The sequence below is a fragment of the Arachis ipaensis genome, chromosome B5 (assembly GCF_059453495.1).
Source record: "Arachis ipaensis isolate K30076 ecotype BB chromosome B5, ASM5945349v1, whole genome shotgun sequence".
NCBI classification, from domain to species: domain Eukaryota; kingdom Viridiplantae; phylum Streptophyta; class Magnoliopsida; order Fabales; family Fabaceae; genus Arachis; species Arachis ipaensis.
Window position 1 is genome coordinate 62,389,413 of NC_142440.1, and position 11,818 is coordinate 62,401,230.

The 11,818-nt window shown below is 40.7% G+C and overlaps 1 non-coding gene across 1 annotated transcript; it reads left to right on the forward strand.

Moving 5' to 3' along the window:
• The first annotated feature begins 5,159 nt into the window (after positions 1-5,159).
• On the forward strand, positions 5,160-5,263 carry LOC148564413 (small nucleolar RNA R71). The gene has a single exon (XR_015884148.1). It is a non-coding gene; the product is annotated as a small nucleolar RNA R71 (small nucleolar RNA).
• Positions 5,264-11,818: the final 6,555 nt, after the last annotated feature.

Here is an 11,818-nt window from a genome sequence, read left to right on the forward strand (position 1 = left end):
TTTTCTTCTTCTTTTTCTTTCTTTTTCATGGCCAAAGACATTTATTCATCAAGATCCATAGACAGTTTTCAATTTCTACATAAAAAATTGTAATTCTACACTCTATTTCCAGTGATCTGACTTAAACAATCAAGCATGCATACCACCACTTAATTCTACTTGATTTGTCACTAATTGAGCCAAGTTACTTTTGTTCAAACTTTTCTTTTATTTTTTTGGAAACAGAACAAGCATGGCAAGCATTTGTTTAGGAAGGTGAAATTATATCCAAACATCTAGGCATTCACTTTATTCAAAACAAATAACAGACACACATACTAGAGACTTCACATTAAAACTTAAACTTAAATGACTCATAATGAAAGAAAGCTCATAAAGACAATTCACAAATTATCATTTGATTATTAAGGAACGAGACCACCTCTTATTTATTGCTTGGTTCTTCTTAATTCTTAGGATCCTGCTTCTTCTTGCTTCCTGCCTCTTTTTGACCACTTGTGCTTCCTTTGTCTTTTCTCATGAGCTTTTTCCAGAATCCAGCCTTTTTCATTGTTTCTTCCACTCCTTTTTCAAGGATCATTGCCTTGTTTATTTCTCCTTCTTTCCTCCCTTTGAAATACTCATCAAAAGCTAGGAATGCTGGGTCCATCTTGTGTAGATGTTCCCCTATGTAGTTAAGCTTGATTTGCGAACTGATGTTGTAATCAGCTTGGACTGAGTATCTTGCATTCTGTAAAGTGGTGGCTTCCTTGACTGCCAAGACATTGGCATCTTGGTGTTGGCATATGTGGCTGAAGGATTCCTGTAAGTGTAAATTCTGTTCCCTTTGCAGATCGAAGAATCTTGATTCAAAGTTCCTTTGCATATCCATCATTTTTAGGTGAAAGTCCTCTTGTCTCTCCTGAGACCTCATGTATTGTTGAGACATTCCTTCCATGATTTCCTGCATTCTGCTCATATCCATGGGGTCTCTAGGAGTTCGTTGCCTTCTTTCTGGAATTGCTTGCTCTTCTTGCTCTTCTTCTCTATCTTCTCCTTCCTGTCCTTCTTGTTCTGCTTCTTGCTCGGCTTCCACTTGTTGCCCTTCTTCATTTCTTCTTCTTGTATGTCTTGGAGGAGTTGGGCCAAGAGTCATTCTGTACGCAGTTATGGCCATTCCAGGATATAGCCAATTAGGTCTTTCATCCTCAAGTGGTACTTGGGCATCGATGCATAGTCTAATGATAGTGCTAGGGAAGTGGAGCCAGGATTCAGGGTCACTTTTCTCACTAAACTCTTGTATCTGTTCAGCAATGAGTTTATGAACTTTGATTTCCCCTCCCACCATAATGCAATGTAGCAAGATGGCTCTTTTAGGGACTATTTCTGAAGAGTTTGCAGTGGGTAGGATGGATCTCCTAACTATTGCATACCACCCTTTAGCTTCAGGTGTTAGGTCTCCCCTTCTCAAGACTCTTGGAGCCCCTCTTGTTTTTCTCACCCATTCAGCTCTGATGGCACAAAGGTCTTCAGCAATAGTTGTATAGTCAGGTTCTCCTATCATCCTTTCTTCATAACTTGCTTGGCTGAAATGTATGTTTTTCAGGCCAAGAGTTTTCATGATTGCTTTAGGACTGAAGTCAACTTCCACCCCTCTCACATAGCTTTTGTATGTGGGTTTCTTGGTTGGATCCTCCCTTACTGCATTTGCATAAAACTCTTTCACCAGGTTGATGTTGATTTTAGTGATTGGATTAGTCAGGAGCTCCCACTTCCTCTTTTTGATCTTTTCCCAAACACCCGGGAACTCATCCTTTTCAAGGTCAAAGGGGACCTCAGCTAGCACCGTTTTAGGTCTCATCCATTCGGCTTGAATCTCATGGAAAACTGATATGTATCTCCATGCATCGAATTCCCTGTTTTCCTCCATTGGCTGCTTGTCTTTTCTTCTTTTGTGGCTAGATGAAGCTGCCATTGGTTCTTTAGTTTTGGTAAGTGACAAGCTAAAGTTGACAAGGTGAAGCAAGAAATGTTGTTGGAAGTGTGGTGAGGTTGTTTTCGGCAAGAGATAGTTATGCTATGATGAAGGAAAATGTGTATGAAGGAGAATTGGTGGTGTGGGGCTCGTTCCCCAAGTGGTTCTTTATAGTGCCCATAAGTGAAAAATGGACGGCTAGGGTGGTTTGTGAAGGGTGGCTTGATGGTAAATATATGAATTATGGAGAAGGACAAATTGCTTTTCATTTTCTTGGAAGTATTCTGGGTCCATTAGGTTGTACATGTACCAATCTTTTCTTGCAGAACTTCCTTTTCCCATGTGTTAGCTTCAAAGACTTGTGAACTTTCTTTTTGACCAAGCACGTACCTCCCCTTGTCTTTTTCCTCCATTTTTGTCTTTTCTTTTGTACCTGCACAAACAAACAAGTTTGCTATCATTTTTCGGTCCATGTGAATTATGAATAGTATTTGCACATGTAAATCAATGCTTGTCTTTATGAGCTTATAGCCGTGACTTCTACATGTATGCACACTTATTATTTGGACACCAAACTTAGTGTTTGGTCAAGTCTCCTGATGACATGAAATCCATATTGGTTGTCCTTAATGAGTGTGCATAATTCTAATAAATCATAGTCACCTTGGCTCTTTGATTCTAAACAAAGTTACTACCCTAAGTAATTGAAACCAAAGTATTAAAACATGTGAATGGTATACTTGTCATGAATTTTGAAATCCAGAGGAACTTCTTGCTTTTCATAAACTGTGTTCAAAAAGAACACCAAACTTAATGTTTGGTTGTGCACCTTGAATGAAAGATGGAATGCAATTTGAGTAAGATTTGGGAGTGCCATCAGGCACACCAAACTTAGAGACCAATTGTAATTTACATGCAAGGTTTAGTGCACTTAATCAATAGTTGTCCTGAGGATTCAAGTTCATGCATAAGAAACCATGCTTTATTAGATGTAAAGCAAAGCACTAAAGATTAAGGATACTAAAAACATGGGTTGCCTCCCATGAAGCGCTTCTTTAACGTCACTAGCTTGACGGCTGTCCCTTGTTAGGGTGGATTGTAGTGCTTGACGTCTTCTCCTCTCACTATGAAAACGTCCCCACTTGATTCCTTCATGACCTCTAAATGTTCCATAGAAAGAACTTTCTTGATTGTGAACACTTGAGGGCGCTGGGAAGGAATTGTTTTGAGGCCAGGTGGGATTGGCAGATAATGACTTGATACCACTTTATCTCCCGGAGAGAAACCTTCAGTGGGAATTTTCTTGTTTCTCCACCCTCTTGGCAATTTCTTTACAATTCTTCCCTTTCTCTTAAAGCTTCCTTCATTGACCCTTATGTCAGGAGGATCCTTCTGATCTGTTTCCATTGATTCTTGTGGCTTTAACTCTTGCAATTCTTGTTTGCTTTCCAAGGACTGTTTCAGAGTTTCAGCTGCCGGATTGCTTTCCTCCAAACACAGATGGCTACTCTCATCCTTAGGCCTTTCATGTTCTGGTTCAGGCTCAGATGCAGGTTTGAAAACATTGAAAATGAGCTGTTCATCATGTATTCTCAAAATTAGCTCTCCTTGTTCTACATCTATGAGTGCTCTAGCAGTGGCTAGAAATGGCCTCCCCAGAATGATGGGGTGTAAGTAGCTTTCCTCCATGTCCAAAATGACAAAGTCTGTGGGAAAAAAATAATTTCCCACTTTCACCAGCACATTCTCAACTACCCTTTCAGCTTGCTTCTGAGTTTTGTCAGCCAGTTGTATGATTACATCAGTGGATCTCACCTCATTCAGTTGTAGCCTCTTCATAAGAGTTAGAGGCATCACATTTATGCTAGCTCCTAGATCACAGAGTCCTTTGTCAATTTTTGTTTCCCCTATGATGCAGGGGATATGAAAACTTCCTGGGTCTGTTTTCTTAGAGATTATATCCTTCTTGATGAGGGCACTGCATTCTTTGTTCATTATTACAGTTTGTCCTCCCCTTAAAATTCTTTTCTTGCTCAGCAATTCCTTTAAATACTTGATGTGTGTTGGCATCTGCTGGAGAGTCTCAAGAAAGGGAATATTGATATGGAGAGACTTAAATGTCTCTAAAAATCTTGAATAGGTTTTCCCTTTTTCACCTCCTCCTAACCTCTGAGGAAATGGTGCTTTTGGTTGATATGCTTCCATCATGCCTTTTTGCAGTTCTTTGGCTTGCTCAGTTTCACTTTCCTGCTTAGCTTCTTCCAAACTTTCCTTCAAGCTTTCTGGCTCCTGTTTTGAGGATCTGATTCCTTCTTCTTCTGAGACTTCCTTCAATATGGTGATGGCCTTGCATTCTTCCCATCTCACTCTCTTTTGTTCCCCTTTTGGATTCTTTTCTGTGTCACTAGGGAACACTACAGTTGATTTGGGGGCCTGTTGAGATAGCTCTCCTACTTGAGACTCCATCCTCTTGAGTTTTTCACCATGGTTCCTTAGGGTAGTTCTCACATCATCCCTGAAGCTTTTCAATTCAATTATGTCTTGACTCATGGTTGCCATCATTCCTTCTATCCGGTTTAATTGATCTTGAAATTGTTGGTTCGGATTAGGTTGGGTGGGTTGATTATTTTGGCCATGATATGGTGGTTGAGGGTAAGTGTTTTGTGTGGCTTGGTATGATCTTTGGTTAGAGTTTTGGTATGTGGAATTGTTATGTTGGTTGTGGTTGTAAGGTTTGTGGTTTTGTGGTTGGGTTTGTTGGTTTCCCCACCCAAAGTTTGGGTGGTTTTTCCAGCCTGGGTTGTAAGTGTTGGAATGTGGATCATATGATTGCCTTTGTTGGTTTCCCACATAGTTGGCCTCTTCCCAATCACCTCCTTCATTGCTTACTTCCTCTTGATCTTGTGTGTGTATTGCAGCTACTTGCTTTGTTTCTAATTGCCTGGTAAGCTCTGCTAGTTGCTTGGCAAACACTTTGTTTTGGGCTAGAATTGTATCAACATGGTTCAGCTCCATGACTCCCTTAGTATTGTGCCTTTCTGATGCATAGTAGTACTCATTCTCAGCCACTGTCTCAATCACTTCAATGGCCTCTTCCACAGTCTTTTTCCTGTTCAATGAACCTCCTGATGAATGGTCCACAGCCTTCCTTGATTCATAAGAGAGTCCATCATAGAAAATATGCAATTGCACCCAGTCATGGAACATGTCTGGTGGGCATTTCCTTGTCAAATCCTTGAATCTCTCCCATGCCTCGTAGAGAGTTTCACCATCTTGTTGTCTAAAAGTCTGAACCTCAGATCGAAGCCTATTGACCTTTTGTGGGGGGTAGAAACGTGCCAGAAACTTGCTTTCCACCTCATCCCATGTCGTTAGACTCCCCCTTGGGAATGATTCCAGCCACTTAGCTGCTTTGTCCCTAAGTGAAAATGGGAACAAAAGCAGTTTATAGGCATCTTCTTGGACTCCATTGGACTTCACAGTGTCACAAATTCTCAGGAATTTTGTGAGATGTTGGTTGGGATCTTCATTAGCACTCCCACCAAATGAACAATGATTCTCCACAAGTGATATTAGATGTGGTTTGAGCTCAAAATTGTTGGCCTGAATGGGTGGTTTCTGAATGCTGCTACCACAATTCCCAGAGGTTGGGTTTATGTATGAACTAAGAACCCTCCTCTCAGGAATAGCATTGTTTCCATCAGCTCTCTCATGGTTGTGAACTTCTCTCTCCATGTTGAGGTCTAGAGCTTCCTCAAAATTGTCCTCAGATTCTCCTTCAGATTCTTCTTCTCCCAGTACTCTCTTCCCTCTTGCTTCCCTTCTCAGTCTATGAAGGGTCCTCTCTGGTTCGGTATATGGAGGAGTTGATGTCTCTCCTCTCCTACCTGTCATACAAGAACACAGCACAGGCAACAAACAAGTGAAATACTCTTGGTTAATGGAAGAGTATGGTTAGAGCAATTGAGGAATTAATTCAAACAGTTAGTGAGTCAGTGAGTTAGTTGCTTGAATTTAAAGGCATAAAGAAAGAAAGCATGTAACAGAGTGTAGGAATTAGAATTCAACAAGTAACTTATACTGAATTAATCAAAACAAAAAAAAATGCTCAATCTAGTTAACTTCCAATTGGAGAATTGTCAATCGAAAACCAATCCCCGGCAACGGCGCCATAAACTTGATGCGCATAAACTAGTTATGCTACGATTTAGGAAATTGCACGATCGGCAAAATTCCTTCCGGCAAGTGCACCGGTTATCGTCAAGTAAAAACTCACAATAGAGTGAGGTCGAATCCCACAAGGATTGGTTGAGTGAGCAATTCGGATTAGAAGTGTGTTCTAGTTGAGCGGAATCAAGATTGAGATGAGAAATTGCGGAATGTAAAGTTGGCGGGAAAAGTAAATGACAAGAAATTAAAATGGCGGAATCTTAAATTGCATGAATTAAAGAGCAGAAACTAAATTTCTGAAATTAAAGGGAATGGGGGTGATTGCATGAATTTAATTGCAGGATGTAAAGAGAAAGTGGAAATCAGAATTGGGGGATTCATTGGGTTAAAGGAGATATTGAGATCTCCGAATCAAAACATGTTTATCTCTTCCTCAAGCAATGCGTTCATGGAATTTTGCTTGGCAATCTTATATGATTGGATCCCAATCCCTTGGCTCACCAATTCTCTCTAAAAATGAACAAATTCCCAATCCCTTGGTTTAAATGTTCATAAGAAGAGATGATGCTCTATCACTGATTATACCACACAATTTCATGAACCACAATTTGGTAGGATTACATGTCACAATATCCATCCAAACCCCAATCCAATTCATTGTGAGAAAGCTTCTCTAGCATGAATCCTCCATTCCTTTCCCAAGGTTCCGAAGGATTCCAATTATGGGTAGTTTCTTTCCCAAGACAACTACCCAATGGAATTAGATCGAGAAGCTTTCTAACAAAATTCAAGAGAAAAGATTGAAGAAGAAGATAAACTATTATTGATTCATTGAATTACAATAGAGCTCCCTAACCCAATGAAAGGGGGTTTAGTGAGTCATAGCTCTGAATTCAATTACAAAGAAATGAAAACTAGCTAAAAATGAAAAGTTAAAAGTCCCCCCTAACTTAAATTCTATCCTATTTATACACTTTCTATATTGAGCTTCTGTTGAGTTTCTTGGGCTTTGAGGCCTCTCCATGCTTTCCTTTTGCCTTGGGTTTATGATCCATAATCTTGATGAGGCTGTTGATCCAAATTCTGTAACATTTATTGAGCCAACTTAGTGATAATCAAATAATGACACATGACTCAATAAATTGAGATTTCAAACTCATCAATCCTTCAGGCCCAATCCCATAAACCATGATATTCAATTGGGTTTCCTACCAAAGTAAGTTTAAGTTAATATTTGTGCTCAAAGACTAACTTAAATCACAATATTTTTGGCCCAGAAACCTTTTCCAAGAGTGGCGTTTAAGTGCAGTTTAAGCTTAAACTGCAGCTTAAACGCCAGACACTTCCAGTGAGGCCTTTTGTAGAAGCACGTTTAAGCTTCAGTTTAAGGTTAAACTGAAGCTTAAATGTGGAAATGGAAGAAGGTGGCCCTGGAGAGTCATGTAGTCGAACACGTTTAAGCTTCAGTTTAAGGTTAAACTGAAGCTTAAACGTGGAGATAGGAAGGGCAGCCCTGGAGGTCGAACACGTTTAACCTCCAGTTTAAGGTTAAACTGGAGGTTAAACGTGGAAAAGGAAGGAGGCATCCTGGAGGTCGAACACGTTTAACCTCCAGTTTGAGGTCAAACTGGAAGTTAAACGTGGAAGCTTAGAATGGTAGCCCTGGAGGTGTCGAACACGTTTAACCTCCAGTTTGAGGTCAAACTGGAGGTTAAACGTGGAAATGGAGAAAGCAACCCTGGAGGAAAGTTCTTGGTCGAACACGTTTAAGCTCCAGTTTGAGGTCAAACTGGAGCTTAAACGTGGAAATGGCTCCCTGGTTCTCTTCCCACTCCTGGCGTTTAACCTCCAGTTTGAGGTCAAACTGGAGGTTAAACGTGGAACTCCTCCCTGGGTGGCATACTCATTCTGGCGTTTAACCTCCAGTTTGAGGTCAAACTGGAGGTTAAACGTGGAAATGCTTCTTTGGTGAGACCTTCCATTCTGGCGTTTACCCTCCAGTTTGAGGTCAAACTGGAGGTTAAACTTCAATTCCAGCATTTCTTATCCTTCATGATTTTTGGCGTTTAAGCTCCAGTTTAGGCTTAAACTGGAACTTAAACTCCACATGTGATATTCAAGCTTCCTTTATTGATTTTGTTGCTTCCTTTCCTAGCCTCTTCTTCCCTGAAATCATCCAAACAATTGCATCAAAGTCTTGCAAAATTTCATGAGAAATCTTCCATTCATAGCATTCAAGTAATATAACTAAAAACTCATGGAATTTGCATCAAAATCATACTGTTTGGATGGTTCATTGCTTTGTTACTCTTTTAACCCTTCTTGGTTACTTAAAGCTCAAGAAAATGCATAAAACAACTAAAACTAACAGAAAAATGCTACTGAAACTAGCCTATGATGCCTTGGCATCAGTAGAGGCATGACAAATTTCTGCATGTTATTTATTATGCTAGCCGTGTTTTAAATGATGCCCAGAAAAATTACACAACCACAGAAAAAGAATTTCTTGCAGTGGTTTATGCCATTGACAAGTTTAGATCATTGATGAGCGGATAATTTATACGCTTTTTGGCATTGTTTTTAGTATGTTTTTAGTAGAATCTAGTTACTTTTAGGGATGTTTTCATTAGTTTTTATGTTAAATTCACATTTCTGGACTTTACTATGAGTTTGTGTGTTTTTCTGTGATTTCAGGTATTTTCTGGCTAAAATTGAGGGACTTGAGCAAAAATCAGATTCAGAGGTTGAAGAAGGACTGCTGATGTTGTTGGATTCTGACATCCCTGCACTCAAAATAGATTTTCTGGAGCTACAGAACTCAAAATGGCGCGCTTCCAATTTTGTTGGAAAGTAGACATCCAGGGCTTTCCAGCAGTATATAATAGTCCATACTTTGCCCAAGTTTAGACAACACAAACTGGCTTTCAACGCCAGCTCTCTGCCCAATTCAGGCATCCAGCGCCAGAAACAAGTTGCAAAGTGGAGTTCAATGCCCAAACTGGCACAAAAGCTGGCGTTCAACTCCAGAAAGAGCCTCTGCACGTGGAACATTCAAGCTCAGCCCAAGCACACACCAAGTGGACCCCGGAAGTGGATTTATGCATCAATTACTTACTTCTGTAAACCCTAGTAACTAGTTTAGTATAAATAGGACTTTTTACTATTGTATTAGATATCCTGGATTGTATTTTTTGATCCTGTGATCTCGTTTTGGGGGCTGGCCATTCGGCCATGCCTGGACCTTTCACTTATGTATTTTCAACGGTAGAGTTTCTACACTCCCTAGAGTAAGGTGTGGAGCTCTGCTGTTTCTCAAAGATTAATGCAAAGTACTACTGTTTTTCTATTCAATTCAGCTTATTCCTCTTCTAAGATATTCATTCGCACTTCAACCTGAATGTGATGAACGTGACAATCATCATCATTCCCTATGAACGCGTGCCTGACAACCACTTCCGTTCTACCTTAGATTGAATGAGTATCTCTTAGATCTCTTAATCAGAATCTTCGTAGTGTAAGCTAGATTGATGGCGGCATTCATGAGAGTCCGGAAAGTCTAAACCTTGTCCGTGGTATTCCGAGTAGGACTCTGGGATTAAATGAATGTGACGAGCTTCAAACTCGCGATTGCTGGGCGTAGTGACAGACGCAAAAGGAGGGTGAATCCTATTCCAGCTTGATCGGGAACCCCGGATGATTAGCCGTGCTGTGACAGAGCATTTGGACCATTTTCACAAGAGGAGGGGATGTAACCATTGACAATGGTGATGCCCTTGCATAAAGCCAGCCATGGAAAGGAGTAAGACTGATTGGATGAAGACAGCGGGAAAGCAGAGATTTAAAAGAGCGAAAGCATCTCTACACGATTATCTGAAATTCTCACCAATGATTTACATAAGTGTTTCTATCCCTATTTTCTGTTTAATTAGTATTATTTTCGACAACTCCATAATCAATTATTATCCGCCTGACTGAGATTTATAAGGTGACCATAGCTTGCTTCATACCAACAATCTCCGTGGGATCGACCCTTACTCACGTAAGGTTTATTACTTGGACGACCCAGTGCACTTGCTGGTTAGTTGTATCGAAGTTGTGACAAATTATGAATTGAGATTAGAGCACCAAGTTTTTGGAGCCATTACCAGAGATCACAATTTCGTGCACCAATCATACTTAGTAGGATCAAAAGTGATTATGTACACTAACCATGCTGCTCTTAAATATCTACTTACAAAGCAGGATTCAAAACCCAGGCTCATAAGATGGGTGTTGCTTCCGCAAGAGTTTGATATAGAAATAAGAGACAGAAAAGGGACAGAAAACCAAGTGGCTGATCATCTGTCCCGGATAGAACCAGTAGAAGGGGCGTCCTTTCCCTCTATTGAGATCTCTGAAACCTTTCCGGATGAGCATTTGTTCGCCATTCAGGAAACACCATGGTTTGCAGACATTACAAACTATAAAGCTGAAAGGTTCATACCCAAGGAGTACAGCAGGCAACAAAAGAAAAAATTAATTACTGATGCAAAGTACAACTTGTGGGATGAACCCTATCTCTTTAAGAGATGTGCAGACGGAATAATCCGTAGGTGTGTGCCTAGAGAAGAAGCACAGAAGATCTTATGGCATTTCCATGGGTCACAATATGGAGGCCATTTCGGAGGTGAGCGAACAGCCACCAAGGTCCTCCAATGTGGCTTCTACTGGCCTACCCTCTATAGAGATTCCTGAGAGTTTGTACGTAACTGTGACAATTGCCAGAGATCTGGTAATCTGCCTCATGGTTATGCCATGCCTCAACAAGGAATCTTGGAGATTGAGTTGTTTGATGTATGGGGTATTGACTTCATGGGGCCTTTCCTACCATCATACTCAAACACTTATATTCTGGTTGCGGTCGACTATGTATCCAAATGGGTAGAGGCCATTGCCACACCCACTAATGATACTAAGACAGTGCTAAAGTTCCTCCAAAAACATATCTTCAGCAGGTTTGGTGTCTCTAGAGCACTAATTAGTGATGGGGGCACTCACTTCTGCAACAAACAGCTTTACTCTGCTATGGTCCGGTATGAAATTAGTCACAAGGTGGCAACTCCATATCATCCACAGACAAAGGGGCAAGCTGAAGTCTCTAATAGAGAACTAAAAAGAATCCTGGAACGGACTGTAAGTATCCGTAGACAGGATTGGGCGAGAAGCTTGGATGATGCCCTGTGGGCTTATAGAACAGCATTCAAGACTCCTATAGGGACCTCTCCATACCAGCTTGTGTATGGTAAGGCCTGCCATCTGCCCGTGGAACTGGAGCATAAGGCCTACTGGGCAACCAGATTCCTAAACTTTGATGCCAGATTAGCTGGAGAAAAAAGATTGCTCCAGCTGAATGAGCTAGAGGAATTCAGACTCACTGCTTTTGAAAATGCCAGCTTTACAAAGAGAAAGCAAAAAGGTGGCATGACAGAAAGTTGTCATCTAGAGTCTTTGAACCAGGACAGAAAGTTCTGCCGTTTAACTCTACGCTCAGATTATTCCCCGGAAAACTGAAATCCCGGTGGAGGGACCATATGTGATTATAAGTGTGTCACCATATGGCTATGTGGAGCTTCAAGACATTGATTCTAATAAGAAGTTCATTGTTAATGGACAGAGAGTCAAGCATTATCTTGAAGGCAATGTTGAGCAAGAATG